Source organism: Canis lupus, chromosome 9, assembly GCF_003254725.2.
Source record: "Canis lupus dingo isolate Sandy chromosome 9, ASM325472v2, whole genome shotgun sequence".
NCBI lineage: Eukaryota > Metazoa > Chordata > Mammalia > Carnivora > Canidae > Canis > Canis lupus.
The window spans coordinates 52,513,876-52,525,375 of record NC_064251.1 but is presented as its reverse complement, the minus strand read 5'-3'; the positions used below and the strand labels follow the sequence as shown (position 1 = coordinate 52,525,375).

Below are 11,500 nucleotides of genomic sequence, written 5' to 3'. Positions count from 1 at the left end.
GCTTTGGACCATCCCAAGTGAGGCCTGTGGTGGAGGGGCTATGCCCGTGCTACCCTCGATAACCAAGGGACCATTACCCTCACCTGTCCTCGGGCTTCCCATCTGTAAAATGGGAGTGAGTTCACCAAGGGGATTGGGCAGCATCCCAGGGAGTGGTTCCTCTTCCGGTTAGTGGCCAAGCCGGGCTGAGAGTCCGGGCCTCAAAAGCTGATCCTCAGGCTCCCCACGACCCACAGAGTTTCACAGTTGACCCCCTGCTGTGACCTATCTCTGGGATCCTGGAGGATGCCTCAGAGTGTTTCCCAGAAAGAAGGGGCTCCATGGTGGAACATGCCTTGGAGCCTTGGAATGATCAGGAATAGCAGGAGACAGCAGGTCCCTGGACCTCAATCTCCAAGGATAGGTGGGAAGGTGTGCAGAGCCTCCAGTGCGTGGACCTCTCTTTTTTGACCTTGAGGAACAACCTTTTGTCTGGAGCAAGGGCCAGCCTTTTCCCTGGGAGCCCAGCAGAAGGCCGCAGAAAGCCCAGGTTAGACCCAGACATCCATCTTAGCCCTGTGGGGTCTCGGTGCCACAGGGTGGACAGCGACAGGTGACAGGTGCCTGAGGACAGACCCTAAGTCTCAGCCCACCTGCTCAGGGTTCTGACCTCAATTTTCTGGGAGATCTTGGATGAAACCTGCTTCTCCTGGTATAAAAAGAGGCAATGGATTCCTCCCATTCTTCCTCTCAGAGCCCCGGAGGGATGGGGCCCTGGGGTGTATATGGCGGGTGGGGGATTCCAGGCCTCATCCCAGCATCACCCTGAGCAGCTCTGTCCTGTGTTTGTGACACTGGGCTTCTGCATTCAGTATCATCAGAACAACATACACCTGACACCCCAAAAGAGTGAGGTTTATTTATATTTATTTTTAAAAAAGATTTTATTTATTCATAAGAGACACACAGAGAGAGGCAGAGACACAGCAGAGGGAGATGTAGGCTCCCTGAGGGGCGCCCGATGTGGGACTTGATCCCAGGATCCTGGGATCACCACCTGAGCGGAAGGTAGATGCTTAACCACTGAGCCACCCAGGTGCTCCAAGAGTGGGGTTTTTAGGACATGTGTGGGCTGGTGAGCACTGGGCCAGTTCTGACCCCCAGGGACCCTGCTCTTCTGTTCCTTGTTGTCCTTTGTGTTCAGAGGAACAAGGGGGGGTGCAGCCTGGTGCTCAGTCTACCTGGAAGCCAGCTGAATCTGAGGGGCATTCTTGTTCTAAATTTTTAAAAGATTTTATTTGTTTATTTGAGACAGAGAGAGAGCGCCAGCGAGTGCATGAGCAGGGAGAGCTACAGAGGCAGAGGGAGAAGCAGACTCCCTGCTGAGTAGGGAGCCCTGTGCAGGACTCCATCCCAGGACCCCAGGATCATGCCAGGACCCTAGAATCATGACCCAAGCTGATGGCAGCCGCTTAACCAACTGAGCCACTCAGGCAACCCCTCCCCCCACTCTTTTTTTATTGAATTTTGAGGGTCATTCGTTAATCAAAGTCCCATCATGCCACACTAGCTAAGGCCTGGCCTGGCCCCAGGCAGAACCCACTGCTCCCCTGTTTGGCATCAGTCTGGTCACGGGGAGCAGATCCACCAAGGTCTTCTGAGGTCAGCATGCTTGTACCCTGGAGCAGACCCGGGGAGAGAACAGGACAGCACCCCACAGGCACAGATCTGAGCCCCGGCCCTGCATCCAGGAGAGGAGCTGCCCGGCCGGGCACGGGCATAGAACCCGGACCCAGACAGGACCCAGGGCATGTTCTGAGAGGCCTGTGAGCGCCGCAGGCTCACCCCAGGCTAGAGAGAAGGGCTGGCGCTTTGGAAATGGCCAAGAGCGACAAAGGTCCAGCCTCCTTCGTCATGTGAAAACAATATAAGTAAATCAATGTCATCTCCCAACTACCAAGCCCACACGGTTTCCTCCCCAAACCCTGAAACTTGGAGCCCTCGAGGCGGCCAAGGGAGTGGACACTCCCTCCCGAGCGCAGGGAGAGGTCTGCTCTCTTCCTGGCATGTGACTCCTGGCATGAGATGCCCTCCCGGTTGATCCACTTTGTCTCCTTCCAGGAACCAGAGGAAGGGCCTAAAGACATGCGCCCAGGTGTCCCCTGCACATATGGGCACATCTGCCTGTAGCTGAGAGCCCCACAGGAGATGCCTCCAGGGTGCAGCAGGGGGCTCTGGGGTCCCTGGCCGATACCACCGCTTGGTGGGCCACAAACCCACTTAGAGGAATAGACCGAGGTTTCTAATGCAGATAGAGAATGTCAGAGAGCCGCTCTCCCAGGAAGAGTCAGGGTCTCATGGAGTGTGTGTGCGCATGTGTGTACTTGGTGTTGGATGTGAAGTGTGTTCTGGACGTGGCATCGGCCACGGTGTGTGTGTGGGGAGGGGACTGAGATATCCCAGGGCCTCTGACATCCCTGCTCAGGAGAAGGTGAACCAGCCAAAAGGGAGGACATGCAGGGAAGGAGCGGCCTTGTGCCCTCAGAGCAGGGACACCTGGCTGTTACTTACAACCCAGGAGAGTCCTTGGCACCTCAATTTCTGCTCAGAGCCGGGGGAACCCCAGTCCCCATGGGAGAGGTTCCCACACAGATGAATCCAGTTCTGCCCTCGGGCTCCGGCTCATGTAGAGGCAGCTGGGGTGACTACACCCCGTGGCTCACCCGCGGTGGCCGTTGGGGGTCCTACCACACATGTGATATGCAGGGCGGGCAGGAGAGGGGGACCCAGGTCGAGACCCCCATGTGGCAAGGGGAGGCAGATGCTCATGGTGCGGGGGGTTCCCTGTTATCAAGCACCCGGGGCATGGCTCCAGGCTCTACCACAGTGGACGCTGGGTCACTCGCCCGCTGAGCACTTTGTGGATGCCCCTAACCCTCTCTGTTCCTTGTTTACAACCTTGCTACACACAGAGTAGGCCCCCTCCCTGCCTGAGGGCTCCCTCCTGCACCAGGGGGCCTGCGCTCCTGCCAGCAGCTGCCAGCCTGCAGCCTGGAAGGCAGACACGGCCTCCAGCCCTGGGGACAGAGCCCGTGTGGGTGGGAAGTGGGCTCCCACTGGGCCCGAGGGCCAGGCCCCCGCTGTTCCCTCTCCTCCCTCGGGCTCTCTGACCCAAGTTCCCCGCTGCTGGGGGACCTCTCTCTGCCCACACTCCACATGCTGGGACTGGGAGCAGACCTTCTGGACCCTCCAGACTCGTGTGCCCATGCCCTTGACATGTCAGAGGCTGGCCCCCCAGAGTCCTCAGAGGAGGCCAGCTCCGGAAGACGCTGGCGCTGCAAGGAGAGATGCCAAGTGGCCACTGCGGGACTGCACAGGCCTCGCACAAAGCACGGGACTCATGAGGTCCAGGGAGGGATGTGGGGAGTCCTGGCCAGGGTGTCCCTGGCTGGGGAGGTCCCTGAGGGGGCCCAGAAGAGGCAGGACACAAGGAAGACAGCAGGACCGAGCTTCCCAAGGGGGATGACGTCCGGGTCAGAGGATCACAGGGACCCTTGGGAGAACAAAAGGCCCTGGAGATATTGGCAGAAACGCTGTCATTTGGTCAGAAAAGTTGTGTCACAAAACCCCACTCAACACTGGATGAGGGACTCTGTTGGTTCCAGGAATCAGTGTGTATGAGCCATTGTAACACACATTGCATGGAGTCTAGGATATACTTACTTGTCCTCACTAGACTAGATTCTTCTAGAGGAAGTGCCCAGCTTGAGTGTCTTCATTCTTTTGTTTGTGCAAGGGCCTCTGTTTTCAGGAGCAGATTCCTGGTGTTCATCACCGCTGCTAACCCTGAGGCCTGCCCCTGTCACCTCCCACAGTGGACCTGAGTGTCATGTGGGGGGGGGGGCATTGGGGGCGGGGGTGCACACTGTTGAAACCCCCAGTGTTTGGTGCACAGCAGGGACCCAGATCCTCTGGGTCTACTGAGGATGGGAGAGAGGGAGGGAGGATGGAGAGGAAGGGAGGGGAGGAAGGATGGGATGAAAGGGAAAGAGGGTGGATGGGGGAAGGGAAACCACAGAAGTGGGGTCCATACGCCAGGAGCTAGTATTTGGGGTGAGGTCCCAGGACATCACAGCCCCGGCCCTGGATGGTGGCACAGGCCCTGAGCAGCGGTCCTCCCCGTACGGACCTTCCTTCTCCTGGACCTGCCGTCATCCTGGATCCTCTCCACCGCCTCCTCCAACAGCTCTGAAGGTGCCCAGGGGCCGGGTGGCAGGAGGGGACTCAGGAGGGCCTTCCCGGATCTGTGCCCTGAGGGGTGCGGTGACAGTAGCTACAGGGCCTCCAGTCAGGGGGACTGGGACCGGGGATGCCACCCACCTCCTCGGGCACCAGTGTTGTCCCTTCCCTGCCATCTCCCCGACCGTCGTGATGAAGGCTCCTGAAAATACACCTTTGAAAAACCGTGCCAGGGTTTCCGGGGGGTGAGTCTGAGGCCGAGAACGGCAGGTGATGTGTGCACCTGCTGGCTGGGATGGGTGCTGCTCCCTGTTCTCCCAGACACGGGTGCCGTCACCCTTCTCTCCAGTGACCTGCGGGGGCCTCTGTTCCCTCACGTCCTCACCAGGGGCCGCTGGTCCCCGCACCATGTACCTGCCGGTCTGAGGGTGACCAGCGCTGCCCCATAGGGTTTCCTTTGCCAGAGTCCCTCCCCGGGAGCTCCCGTCTCTGACACATACTCCCTGCGTCCTCCCCTCCCCTTGCACGTGCGTGTGTTGGTCTCTGTTCCTGTAGACCCCATGGACATGGAGCAGTGTTTGCACCAGAGGCTTGTGAAACCTTTCTCTGGCCTTGGGTTGTGACAATGCTTCTGCCCTCCGAGGGGTGTCTTCCAGCTTTCTGCAATTCCCCTGTTTCTGTGTTGGCCACAGGAGGAACCCACTGTCTGGGCTCCTGCCTGGGGTCTGGCTGTGGGGTCCCAGAAGGATCAGGGTCTCGACCACTAGAGTGTGCCCATATTTATTCAAGGGGCCTCTGTTATGATCTCCTCTTTCATCCTTCAGGGATTTCAGTACCGAAATAGGGGAATTCTGGGTCAAATACACACACACATACGGGGTCCTGTTTGAAAATCTGTGGGCAGCCAAAGGTACCTCCTGGGTGATTCCACTTCAGGGAACATCCAGAACACTTAAAGGAACAGAGAGAGAAAGCAGCTTAGGCTTCCAGGGGCTGGGCTGGGTGAAAAATGGGCAGGGAGGGCTTCTGGGTCAGGGTGTCCTTTGGGGACTGAGATATTCTGTGACTACACAGTAGATGCAGGGCATTCTAAATTTTATTCATGCTAGTAAATAGTGAAGTTAAATAAAATGTACTTTTATTTAAAGCCTAAAATGTATGATTCTAAAAAAAAAGTGAAATAGAAAAAAACAAAAAATCCTGCCCCTAAGAGAAACCATAATAAAGAAGAACATTTCTTCTCCTTCTCCTTCTTCTTCTTTCTTCTTTCTTCTTCTTCTTTTTTTTTAGAGGTTTTATTTATTTATTCATGAGAGACACAGAGAGAGAGGCAGAGACCCAGGAAGATGGAGAAGCAGGCTTCTCATAGGGAGCCCGATGCAGGACTTGATCCCGGGACCCTGGGATCACGCTCTGAGTCGAAGGCAGACACTTAACCGCTGAGGCACCCAGGGGGTCACAGATACATTCCTAGGGGGACATCAGGGTGACCTTGTGGAGCAGGAGGTACATTCAGGGTGGTGGCAGCTGGCGCCCCCTGCGGGTCTACCCCATCCAGAGCAGGGCCTGGTTTCCTGCAGGAGGAGGGGGACCAGGAGCCAGGAGCTCTCCCTGTACAGGTGGCACCTGTCCCTGCACCCCTGTCAGGACACCTGCTGGCTCCAGGGCCCCTGCAGGAGTCTCTGTGGACAGCCCCTCTCCCCCCAGAGCTCCAGATGCAGGAGCAGCCTCTGCAGGGGGCCCTCTGGCTGTAGGACAGTCCTCAGGTTCTGGAGGGGTGCAGGCTCCCACCCCTGGTCCTGGCTGCTCCACCTCTGTGAGAGGGGTCGTGAGAGGGGCTTTGAGGGGTCAGATGGTGACCCTGTGTGAGAGGAGAGAGACCCCCCACATGCCTGCCTCTCTGTGAGCCCCTGTAGGGACAGACCCAGTCGAGGGCCTCCCAGAGGGGCCGCAGCCAAGAAGGAACCTCACCCCCAGGATGTCTCCCCTACGGCTGTACCCCAGCTGGGTGCTCTGAGCCCAGTCTTGGCTCCTTGCCCCACCCCAGCCTCTGAGGCTCCTCCCCGTGGGGCCCAGCCCCTACCCCTGCCCAGACACCCACAGATACCCTGCCCCAGCTTCTCACTCTGGAAGTCAGTTTCCGTGAGTTCCGGCTCTAGGACCAGAGTTCAGTGTAGGATGACCAGGGACGGTGGCCTGGAGACCACTCTGTGGAGACTCCGTCCCCACGTCCACGCTGGCCCTGCTGGGGGGCGGGGCACAACTGTACCACTGGAGGGAGGTGGGACCTGGTGTCCCCCACCTCTCACCTCCAGCCTCTGCGGTGCTCTGCAAAGAGGGGGACGGGCAGCCACCCGGAGGCCTCACAGCCCCGCCCGGCCCTCCTCCCTGTGCTCCTGCCCACTCCCCCTGTGCTCCCAGATCACACACAGAGCTGGGTGTGAACAGCCTTGCACCCGGGACACAGCGACCCATCCTTGCAGGGCCGGGGTCAGCCCTGGGCAGAAGGGCACGGCCCCCCCCACCCTATCCCACCAGGCAGCCTGGACCTGGGGAGTGAACAGCACCTGCCCACCAAGCATCTGTGCCCTCATCAGCCTTCTCCTGCTCAGGGTGGGCGCACCCTACATGACCCCTCTTTACTTACAAACACACACAAAGGAGGGCGATGGGGCTGCTCGGTGGGATCACAGCAGTGTCTGGCTGGACTGGGCCTCTCTGTGTTCCTTGTGGGCCCCTCCAGGCACATGGCGGAGCCATCGAGGTGACAGGTCACCTACAGTCTGTAGCATGGAAAAGGCTCTCACTGCGGGCTTCCTGAGAACACATCCCGGGTCACGAGGTCACAGCAGGACAGTAGGCTGCTTATTTGAGCATCTCCAGCCAAGTGAACTGGAAGGGCCGGGCTGCTCTAGAGCGTGGGTGCCCGTGGCGAGGCACCCTGGGCACCCACTGACCTTCAGCCTGGCATCTCCCCTCCTCATGCCACGGTCCTGGGCAGTTCCCAGGAGTCAATGCCCTCATCCCACGGTCCAGCTGCCTCCTACCTCTTCCTTCTTTCCCCCTTATCACCCCCAGGGTCCACTCCTCCTTTGATCCCACCTGGGGAGCTAGTTCGTGTGTGTGCAGGCACAACCTTGTACCTGGGCCCACACGAGGATGCTCAGAGGAAAGGGCCCCATATGGGAGCGGTGCGCAGGGGTCACCCAGGACCTTAGGGGCTCTCATCCCCAAAGGAAATCCCCCCTCCCCAGGAAGGTGAAGTCTGGGCCTAGGAAGAGGACCCTTCTCCAGCCTCTGCTCACCCGGTGGGTCCCAGGCCAGTCCCTGTCTCTCCTGACTTAGGTTCCCAATTGCCCCAGGAGGGGTTGGAGGAGGAACATCATCATGTCGCTCAGCGTGTCTAGGTGGCACCTACCGTTTGAGAGGGTTTGACGCAGAGCACTCTGGTTGGGCGCTGTTGTCTCACCAACGGTTGGAGGCCGGTGGATCCTGCACAGGTGCACGCAGACCAGCAGAAAGCATGTGCATGGGACCCCACCTCGCAGCGGGCATGCACCGCCATGGGGTCGCTGAGGGGTTAGTCCCATGAGTCCTTGTCTCCAGTCCTTGTGCTCAGTGACCTGACTCACATCCTCTTAGGCTGGGGCCACCTCCAGTCCTGCCAGGCAGGGCCGCTGGCCTGAGTGGATATGGAGACCTAGGGACAGAGAGACAGGAAATATCTCCCACCTGCCATCCTGGCCCCCACGTGCCACGTGGGTTCATGACTGGGTCAGGGGAGGTGGAGGTGGCCTCCAGTCTGGGCGGGGAGAAGGTCAGGCTGCCTTTTCCTCCTCTACATCCCTCCCTCTGTTCCTGGCAGCCCCCAAGTGCCCCACAGTCCAATACTTTGGACACCTTCATCTCCTGCTTTAGTCCCCAACACACCCTCCTCAAGCAGGAGTCACTGACAGCATTCTCAAACTAGGAAACGGAGGTCCCAGGAGCTACCACAGGAGCTTCCCGGTCACAGGGCTGTGACATGGCCCTGCTGGGGGTGTGAACCCAGGGCAATCTGGCCTAAAGTCTGAGCTTGCATACAGGTCTGAGGAAGTGGCCTCTGAGGCCAGGCTTGGAGGTGAGGCCAACCTGGAGGGGGCCATGGGGACAGGCAGTGGTGGCAGGGGGCTCTGAGAAACAAAGACTTTGGCATCCCTGGGTAGTAAGTCCTAGGAGGCTGGAAGGGGTGAGGGGTGCACACTGTGGAGGGTTGTTTGGACCAGATTATGCAGGGATCTCTGGAGGTTGGGCAAGGAGTCAGGGGGTTTGGAGGCCCAGGGGACATAGTCTGGACAGTCTTACCAGAGCCACTCCTCCTAGATGTGGAGGGAGCTTTGTGGGCATGTTATTGCCCCCACTCAAGCATGGATCACCAAGCCACTGCCAGGGATGAGGCAGCTGCCTCAGTTTCCTTCTGTGCAGAGTGGTGTCCATGTGGTCTTCTGCCTCTGCCCAGCCCTGGACATGCTGCCTGGAAGATCCAGAGATGGCCTCTGGTCAGGGTAGCAGCTCCAGTGAGGCCAGTACTCAGAGAGGCCTGAGTGAGGCTACCGGAGGGACTCCCCACCTGCCAGTTCACCAGGACACTCTTGTACCTTTTGCCGATCTTCACAGTAGGGCTGACACGGTTCAGGCATCATCGCCCACCTGCTGCATGCAGAGCTGCAGCGAGGAGCCATGTATGCAGATCCTGAGACACAGAGCTCCTGTGAGCCTGAAGCTGCCAGGAGTGTGGTGGAAGCTGAGGAGGACGAGGTGCTGCGTGAAGCTTAGCTGGTGCCTGCGGTTTCCAGAGGTAACTGGGAGGTCAACTCTGGAAGTTGAGGAAAGGAAAGTTCAGTGGGAACTCTGGATTGTGCAGGGCACCCCCTGCCAGCATCTAGCTCAGAGGCTTCTAGAGACTGTGTCTTCTTGGCCCTTTGTGGGTGTGGATTGGGGCCCCAGGCCCCAGGAAGGGCTGTCAGGGAGAAAGGGCAGGACAGTCACCTTCTTGTCTTGGCCACCAGGAGACTCTGGGACAAAGCCCATGTGGGTCTCATCCTCTACAAGGGGCTGAGGGAGCTGGCTGAGTACATGCAGAGCGGGCAGGCAATGTCCCTGCAACCAAGGAGGGGCTGCATCTGAGCTGGCCACAGGACTTGGAGTGAGAGCTCCTTTGGGTCTTGGGTGCTGTGTTGGGGGTCTGGTGGCAGAACTGAAGGGCTGGCTGACTTTGCATGGATTGGACACCATGGGTGAATGGGTGCTCTCGGGTGTCCGTGGCCACAGATGGACCTGGAACACACAGGGGAAGGTGTGAAGGAAGTGCCCAGAGACAGTGCCCGCAGCCATGCAGCATTTCCTGCCCGTGGGCAGTGCTTCCCGGCAAAATGTAGCTAGTCTTCCTGTTCCCACAGCACAGAAGGTGCCTGAGTGAGTGGTTCCTCAGAATCCAGGTCAGTCTGTTGCTGGCCTGGAATGCCTATTAAGGTAGTAATTGCCCAGGTAGCCTGACCCAGTCCAGTCTGTAATTGCTTCTCTACCCAACATCCCAGACCTGGAAAGTTGCCCTCTGGCTGGTGCCGCAGGAATGGTTAGAAGGTTCCTCTGAGGGCGGCCCCGGTGGCACAGAGGTTTGGTGCCGCCTGCAGCCTGGGGTGTGATCCTGGGGACCCGGGATCGAGTCCCACATCGGGCTCCCTGCGTGGAGCCTGCTTCTCCCTCTGCCTGTGTCTCTGTGTCTATGAATAAATAAATAAAAAAAATTTAAAAAAAAGGTTCCTCTGATTCAGTAGGAGATCAAAGTTACTACAGCAAAAGAAATTATGAAGATTGGAATGGACATAAATGGAAGAGAAGAACACTTGAAGAAATCAGTGACAAGAACAGTTCTCTCTTTTGCAGATTTTACCAAAATTCACAAGGAGACAAAAATGGAAGCATTTTATACCGGCAGTTGCCTACTGAAGTGACGTAGATAATTCTAGAAGCACACAAACTACCAAAACTGACTCAGAAGAAATGGAAAACCTGAGTAGACCTATAATTAGTACATTGACGGAAGCAGTCATGAGAACTTCCCAACAAAGTAAAGCCCAGAACCTGATGCTTTCCATGCTGATGTGTCCCACACATTTGAAGAAGACATAATACTCATGCTTCTGAAATTCTGCAAAAAGTACAAGAGGAGGGCACACTTCCCGACTCACCCTAGAATGCCAGCATTGTCCTGATTCTAAAGACTGACAAACATCTTTGAGAAAAGGCAACCGCAGCCCAGAATCCATTATGAAGAGAGATAGAAAAATCCTAGCAAACAAGATTCTAGCAGCACATTGACAGGACTCTACATCATGACCAAGTATGATTTAGGCCGGGGAGACAAAGGCTGTTCTCTATACTAATCAACGTCCTATGCTACATCAGTAAGACACATCCTCTTAGTTGTTGTAGGATAAGCTTTGACAAAATCCAAACCCTTTCATGATACATGCTCTCAAGAAAATAGAAATAGAATTCTCAATTACAGGGAAGGAGGAACACCTGGGGCACTTGGTTGAGTATCTGACTCTTAGTTTGGGCTCAGGTCATGAATGCATGGGTGTTGAGATCTAGGACCCATTGGTCTCTGCCCTCAGAGGGGAGTTTGATTGGAGATTCTAACCCTCTGCACCTACCCCCATTCATGTGCACACACCCTTTCTCTCAAATAAAGAAATAAATCTTGTGGCTGGTGTTGGCTCTGGAGCTTGCCAGGCTCCAGCTGGGAACTGGAGGCAAAGCTAGTACTGGACATGAGAGTGACTTGAGCTGGTTCTAGCTCTAGATCTGGTGCTAGAGAAGTATCTCTGGTGCTTTCACAGGAATTGGTGATCAAATTTCCTTTCTGGCATTCGAATTTGAACTGGGTCTAGTGTTTTCTGGTCCAGTTTCAATGTGAGAGCTGCTGCTAGAGCTTCATCTACCTCAGGAGCTTGTCCTCGAGATACCTGTCCACAGAAGCTGCTGTAAGAAGTGCTCTAACATGGGCATGGGATGGAACTTTGGAGCTCAAGCTAGATCAGTGCTGCAGCTGGCTCCTCCTCTGAACCCGGCTTTGTCTGTAAGTCTGCAATTGGTTTGGACCTTCTTCGGTCTCTAGATGAGTCCTGCTGCACTTTCCTCCTATGCAGAGCAGGGGGCTATGACATCCCCCTTTCCAGGAAGTCCTATTGGGATCCTTTACAAGGAGCCTTTCAGAAGAGGCCTGCTCTCAGAGAGG

General features: G+C 56.8%; 1 long non-coding RNA gene across 1 annotated transcript; it reads left to right on the top strand.

The window, feature by feature from the left end:
• Positions 1-8,882: 8,882 nt before the first annotated feature.
• LOC112677093 (uncharacterized) lies at positions 8,883-10,966 on the top strand. The gene is made up of 2 exons (XR_003146842.3): positions 8,883-9,055; positions 10,144-10,966. It is a non-coding gene; the product is annotated as an uncharacterized LOC112677093 (long non-coding RNA).
• The last annotated feature ends 534 nt before the right edge of the window (positions 10,967-11,500 follow it).